The following is a 7,371-nucleotide window of genomic DNA, read 5'->3' on the forward strand; positions in this document are numbered from 1 at the left end:
GCTGCCGAGAGATTTAGTGTCATTTTGGACACATCCGCGCACAGGGAAAATATTGGAGAAACAGAGTGAGGAAGGTGCAGATGGCATGTTTTTTTTCCAGTCTGAGTTGTCTGGTATGACCCAGAGTTGCATCCCCCAAAGCTTGCAATGGAGCGAGTTGCTTACATGAACATGTGATTAAAAAGCAAGTTTATTCCTGGCTTTACTCCTTTTTTTTTGCTTATTGCTTTGCACTCTTTCATCAAAAATAGTTCAAATGCAAAATAAATGCATCTTTAGATGAAAAAGATAAGACTGGAGGGGCATCTGCAATGCTTAATGCACTGTAAAAAAAAACCCTGTCCTGCTTCATGAGTGCTCAAACTAAACGGGTCTCACTCGGACCATCCCCTGTTCTCTTGTATGTGTATAGAAGGGCATGCGGACAATGTCCAGACCTGATTCATCAGACATTTTCCCACACAAACACAGAGGAATGTCTGAGTAAAATCCAGAGAATGTGGATAACGTGATAACGCGAGAATATCCTCACCCAGGCTCTCCTCCAAACATACTCTGAGACACATACTCGTAGAACTGAAGTAACGTCCAGAACTACCATTTATTTTACCTCCAAGTTCGTGTGCAGACAGCATACTTATATTGTCCACCACTAACTCTAACCCTTGTTTTTTCCCCTCCTTGAGGTTTTGTTTTTTGTAAGAATAACTGTTTCCGCCTGTTTCCAGCCTAGTTTATTCACTTCAAACCAGTTAATGGAAACATGTCTGATTCACATTTCTTTGCATAAGATCTCTTCTTGTTTGCTTCACTGATGAATAGAAACCCAGCTATTGTGTAAGTTGTGAAGAAAAAAGAAATATTGATACCAGGTCTAAGATTAGTTCTCACCAAAAGGGTTGAAAAAAATGATCTCTGTAAAATATGCCACATTATTATCTTGTAAAAAATCAACCTGCTGTATTTATGTATGTATTCATACTGAATGATTTACTTTCACTGTAGCTGCTCAAGCCTCAAGCAGCTGTTTGCCATTGTGTGCCTATGTGTTAGAGATAAGGAGTGAGAAAGTGACAGAACAAGGAAGTATGCAGCATCTGTTTCTGTTCACACGCTCCCTTGCCAAACTTCCACTTTTAGAAAAAGTAAACAGCGTTTCTTTAGAATAGGCCCCAGAGATGAGAAGAAATCGGGAAGAAAGAAATATAGGGGATTTTATGACTGTAAAAGTTGTAAACAAGATTGGATTCAACACAACCAAATAATCAATTTGAGAGAATAAATTAAAGTTCCCTTATTGATTTGGGGTTGGTTCCACAATCAAATGAAGAGAAGTCCCTCTCTTGTTAACATTTAGGAAAAAATGCATCAGCTTTAATATTCCACTTCATTTCAAAATTGCCAAGAATGTAGTAAAATTTAAGGAAAGAGACATTTACTCATGAAAATATACGAATCATTTGAATGTCTCATTTGTTTTCATCTGATTAACTAATGAACAAGCTAAATTACACTGGTCCCAAAGTTATTGAAACCATCAAACACAGCAAAACTGTCTGTAGAAACTGTATTGCTGTCGGCACGGACAAATAGAAACAAAACATACGCCATGAATCAAAATATTAAACAATGAATTGACGGGTAGATAAATCTTGTGACATATCTTTCAGGATATATGCTTGTCAGCCTCTCAAACAAGTTACCGGGCGCTTCAGTTGAGTATGTCTGTCACCCAAAAGCAGCTATTAATCACGAAATTATTTTCAGAAGAACAACCACCACACTGATCAGAAGGAGTAAAATTGAGTTATGACACAATAATGACTTCGGTTCAATGAAAAATGAACTGCTTCAAAATTTACGATGTGCACAGCTTTAGATCTTGAATCTATTGGAGCCAGACAAGTTGGAGTCAAAACCTAGAGGCTGTCAGTGGCATTGCACATTTGGCTTCTTTTTTGACACCAGGTCACTTAATCCATCTTCAATATATACAAGCTCCTTTCAAACCCCATTGATCCCCAGGTCAAAATCTCCCGACTGTACAGCAGAAATGAACATCTACTGCCAGGTAGAAGAAAGAGTTTTGGTCTCCAGAGCGAATTTACTTGTTCACGACAACTGTGCGGGTTGGGATTTTCCTTTTTCTTGCCCGTTTGAATCATATTAAGGGCTACATAAAAGCATTATTCAATGCTGTAGTGAATGACAAATGAGTGCTGTGGCTGCTACCCAACTGACATTAATAGTCAGAGGATCTAATAAAACAGCTAATAGTGTTCTCAGGCTTTCTGTCGTCGACTTCAACCCTTCCACCTCACTTCTGGCTCCAAAAGTCTAAGATGGCAAGGGCCTAAAGCCGAACTGAGGATTCAGGATGGTCATCCGCAAATCAATGACTGACAACATGGTGACTGTCTGTTCTATACAATTTATGTCTTTTATATAGCTTTTAACATGACCGAGTCACTGGGTGAATGTGTCCTTCTGATAAAAAATGCTGTTTTCTAAATTGTCAATAACCTTACAATAGATACTCCTTCAGCCTGTCCGTAGCTGAGAACATGTCGTGAAACAATGTTTAATACATTTATAATATCTGAACTGGAAAATGTGTTGTCCCCTAAAGAAACCTCACTTGAGATACAGGATCCTTCAGTGCTGCTGAACTGAAACCCACATATGGTGAGAGCATTTTGTTTTCAGCACTCTCTGAGGAGTTTGAAAGGGTGACCTTGGTGATTGAATTTCTCTGGGAGATTTGTTTCTTCGAAATATGTGTGAAATTATGTCAAAGACCTTTTATAGGTTTAAAAAAAAAAATGTGTGTGAAATTTTGTATTTTTTTCCCAGCCATAGCTTTTTACACTCATACGCTGTCCAGCCTCACGTTGTGTTAAATCAGTCTTTGTGTGAATTTGGTGCATGTGTGTTACGGAGAATGTGGTCTTATCAATCATCAAACTTGTCTATCCTCATGTTTAAGTGAGCCAGGACATCCAGTTCTCTGGCCAAACTCTAACTCGCCTCAGCATCTTTGGCCAAAATATCTTTATAGCGCACTGACAAAACAAGAAGAAGAGAAAATAAAAGAGGGCTTGTCCTGTATGAAGCCCCGAGATGGCTATTATACATTGCATTAGCTGAAGCCACTACAGAGACACGAGACATAGTTAATACTATATTTTTACTCTCATCAGTGAGAAAGATTCAAATCTGGGCCTTTGCAACCAAAATCACAGCAAAACTGATAATCAAAGACAACTTTGATTCAGTGTACCAGAAGCCGTTCAATTGTACAGTGATATCTCAGTTTTGATCTCTTTCTTTTACCCCATTCAAACTGCCTGTTCAATAAACATTCCGGGTAATTGTCTGTGTTGCGGCTACTTTTCCCACCAACCTCATCATTGACCCCCCCCACCCCCCTCTCTATCCCTATTTCCAGCATATTCCCCCTCCCTCTCCTCCTTCCCCTCTCTGCCTCCATCTGATCACTGTTCAGACTCTTGATGTTTGCTAATCTGATACAGCCATAGATTTCCCTGTCTGATCTTGCAACGCCACATTTTCCATTACATCCTCTACAACACATCTATCTAATAGGGACACGTCATTTTCCAAGTCCGCATCTTTCTGGAAGACCGCTTACTGTAAAGAAATAGAATAGATAAATTAACGCAGTGATCAAATAACATGCTTCTTATTTGTCACTAAACAAGGGCAAAGTGGGGGCTATTTTCTTTCAGAGTGCTGGGTTAGATAAATTATGGGTCATGTAAACAAAAAGCAGATAGTGTAAAATTTCCTGTTTACTGTATGTGTTGGTTCTGGCCAGGGAAAATTGGAGGCTGATGGGGTTCCCAGAATATCCCACCCACAAACATGACTCACACTTTTGACTCTATTTCTATGCCCTTAAAAACCATATAAACTGGGGTAAAAAAGTATTTCTCAAACTATTCTTCTTCCTCCACTCTTAGTTAATAGCAGTTGGTAAATCACCAGATGTTTCAGCTAAGCAGCGCGTCTTAGGGAATAAATCATTTCGGGATCATGCCGAATAACACAGCAAATCTTCTTAGTCTCGTAGCCTCTTTCTGTTATCATTTTATTCGTAGTTTAAACAACTGTGTTTAATTTGGCAATACCAACAGAGCAAGGATCAAATCTAAAAACACATTCAGAAATACAATGAGCAGCTAGAAAATGTTGTCACGATTTAGAAAATACGTTATAAATAACCTCCATGTGATTATCTTTTAATCACCAACCACCACATAGTTTGCCCAAAATGAAGCATAGATGGAAATGGACATGACTTTATATCAGGGAAAACAACTGTAGGGATCATGCTGGCAGGAAATTAACAACCTAATTATTCATACTGGTACTGTTTGATATGTTTTTAGATTACACTGTAAAGTACTATTTCCAGTGAGTAGGTATATACATGCACTGTAAAACTATGACTGGTCATAGTTTTTGTGAATTGTCAGAGTCTAATCTGTATCTCTAATCAGTAGACAGCAGTCAGAGTGCTCTCAATTTGGAGAATCAGATGGTTTCCTGACAAGCAAGCTAAAGTGAAAAGCCCTTTCTACCAGATCTCCTCAAGGAGATGAGCAGAATTTTGTCCATCTACAACAACTTAAACCTCTTACCGTTCAAGCCCTGCAGATTTTTACTCTGTGTCACCTCTACATGTGTTTTGACCTGTTTTGAAATGGACTGCAAACTGCGACTTTCTACTTGTAAGTGCTGCAGTTATGAAAGTGTAGTGGCACAGAAAACAACTATCTGATGCAAAAGTGATGTGGTGTTTGTAATAGAAAAATTCACTCTTCTAGTACATATGTGTGAGTAGGTTTTAGCTTCACTGGAGTTCACCATCAGGAAAGCCACCTTTTACAAAAAACACAACTAGAAGTTCCACAGTGACAGCTAACTGCATTCAAACAAGGTAAAAGTAAGACTTCCCCTATTATTGTCCAAACCACTTTTTACTGACTGGTGACTTTTAGTGTATGGATACAATTTCTATTGAATGCTCAAACTTGCTCTTAAACTTTGGTGAATGTTTTATGAACTTTTTCATTTTAAGACTATAGTATTTAATTTTTATATGTTTTTTCTACATTTACACCTGGCATCTGCACTGGTCCAGCATTCAGAACCCCCATAACGGAGACTATTGGAAACACTTTTCAGAATCAGCTTTAATAAAAAAAAAACAAAAAAAAACAATTTCTTCTTTGGATGGATACACACACAAACTTTTGAAATTTCTTCTGTCCCAACATGTCTTTTCCTGAATCACCATGGCCTTATAATCTGACCCTCTTTTAAGAAGAGAACAAAGACAGTCTTGATTATTAGTGAAGCTCAGTGTGGATAATGAATATATGTTTGTGTGTGTGTAACTGGTCATGTGCATTTTGCAGAGACAGTGTTAACAGGCCTGTTTGAATGGACATGACAATATATAAGTCCCTTGGATTACTTTACGTATCCATTTGTGTTTTGTTTGACCATTTACTCTCTCTATATTCGCTATACATACAGAAGAAAAACAACGCTCAAACTACCCCATTTTGTAGATCAAGCCAGCCATGGTTAAAAATAGACTCTTATGTGGGTATTGATATCTCTACTCCATTAAGTATTTTTAAATTGTATTCATGGCACTCAGAGTGCAGTCCAAACCACGCATTTAATTTTCACATATGTCTCACGTTAGATGCATGCTTCCACTTTTACAACTATATTGCTGCCCAATGACTCTCAAAGAGGCATCAGAGACACTTTAAAAATAAAATGAAAATAAATCAGTCAGCATGACCACATGAATTTTAACCTTACATTCATCTTATAAAGCTTATTTATAAACTCTTCATGTGTATCCTAATACTTGATTTTTGCTGATATTGGGACAGCTGTTTCTTAAGCTGTTTCGACACGTGCATTGCAGCCCTAAAGTGTTTTGGAGGGGCTACATGTGAGATGTTCACAACATCCACTATTGACTTGTTCCTGAAGTTATCCAGCCAGCTTCCAAGTAAAAAGACCAGAAATTGACTAAGTGAGCCCATTTTTGGGCATAGCAGGTAATCCTCCAGAGCATTTATGAAGCCATATTCACACATAAACACCAGAGATTGTAAGGAGAAAGTGGCAAAAGTTTTGTCTAGACTTTTTTCCAAAGCTGCTGTGCATATGTGTCTCACAGTGACATTGTTTTGCTGGAAATAAGCTCACAAGGCTGGAAATGAGGGGGAAGGGATGAGGGGGACCTCTGTCTATATTAATAAACAGTAGACAGGATGTGATACAGAAACTAGGCTGTAGAAATCACCATTCATCATTTTTTCTATGCACACACATTGAGAGTAGCAGAAGATGTACTTATGGGGCAAGTCTCATCCACCATTCTCAACACATTGTGAACAGAACAATGTGATTCCCGCAGCTTCATTTTTTTACATTGTGTCTTGCCCCTTGCATGTTCTAACCATTGCCGCTCCATAGCTTTTCTTGTTGCAAGAACACATCCCTAGCGGACAATCTCCCACTGTGAAGTTCATGTCTGAATGGCAACTGCCAACAAAGTCCAGTTATAAATCTCCAGACGTTCTCCAGTGTTTGTATGTGAACACAGCGCCAACAAAGTGAGGTCAGAGTCAGTTTGATAAAGGTGGTACAGCTCATGTGACACTAACTACACTACTGCATTTGCATCCTTGTTTTAACAGGGCATGTGAAGAGCAATGAAAAAAAGTCATTGCTCTGCAACACCTGGTAGTCCAGCATTATCAATCATTAGGATAAAGGGATCATATGACGCACTTTCAAATCTATATTTATATCTATATATATATCTAAATCTATATCTATATTTTGTTAAATTCAAATGAAGTATTTTGTTTGTCACTTTCCTAGTTTGAATTATCTGCTTTAGTTTGAAAATGCCTTCAGGCCAAAACGATACAAATTCCCACAAGACTCATTCCCAGCTCATCCCAGTGACATTAGGAACAAATAAGTGGCCGGTCAGGGGGTCCCACGGTGTTCTTACACAAAACAACCACTGACTGGTACTTTACCCCCTCCTGACATCCCACAAGCCCAAACACGCCTCACACCCCCACCTCCACCCCCCACAGTCTACTGGTCGGCCCTCGCCCCACTCTGTCCTTCCTTTCAAACACTATTGTGCACTCCTTTTCACTCATCCCCATATCACCCATAACAAATGAGTCCCGTATTTGCTTCTCTCCCCTCCTCTTCACCCCCCTCCTTTCTCCCAATTTCTCTGTCTCTTACTCTCTCCCTCTCTCTTTCCTTCACTCGGTGCCGATGAAAGGCAGGCAT

The sequence above is a fragment of the Leuresthes tenuis genome, unplaced genomic scaffold (assembly GCF_036924035.1).
Source record: "Leuresthes tenuis unplaced genomic scaffold, fLeuTen1.0.hap1 SCAF_3, whole genome shotgun sequence".
NCBI lineage: Eukaryota > Metazoa > Chordata > Actinopteri > Atheriniformes > Atherinopsidae > Leuresthes > Leuresthes tenuis.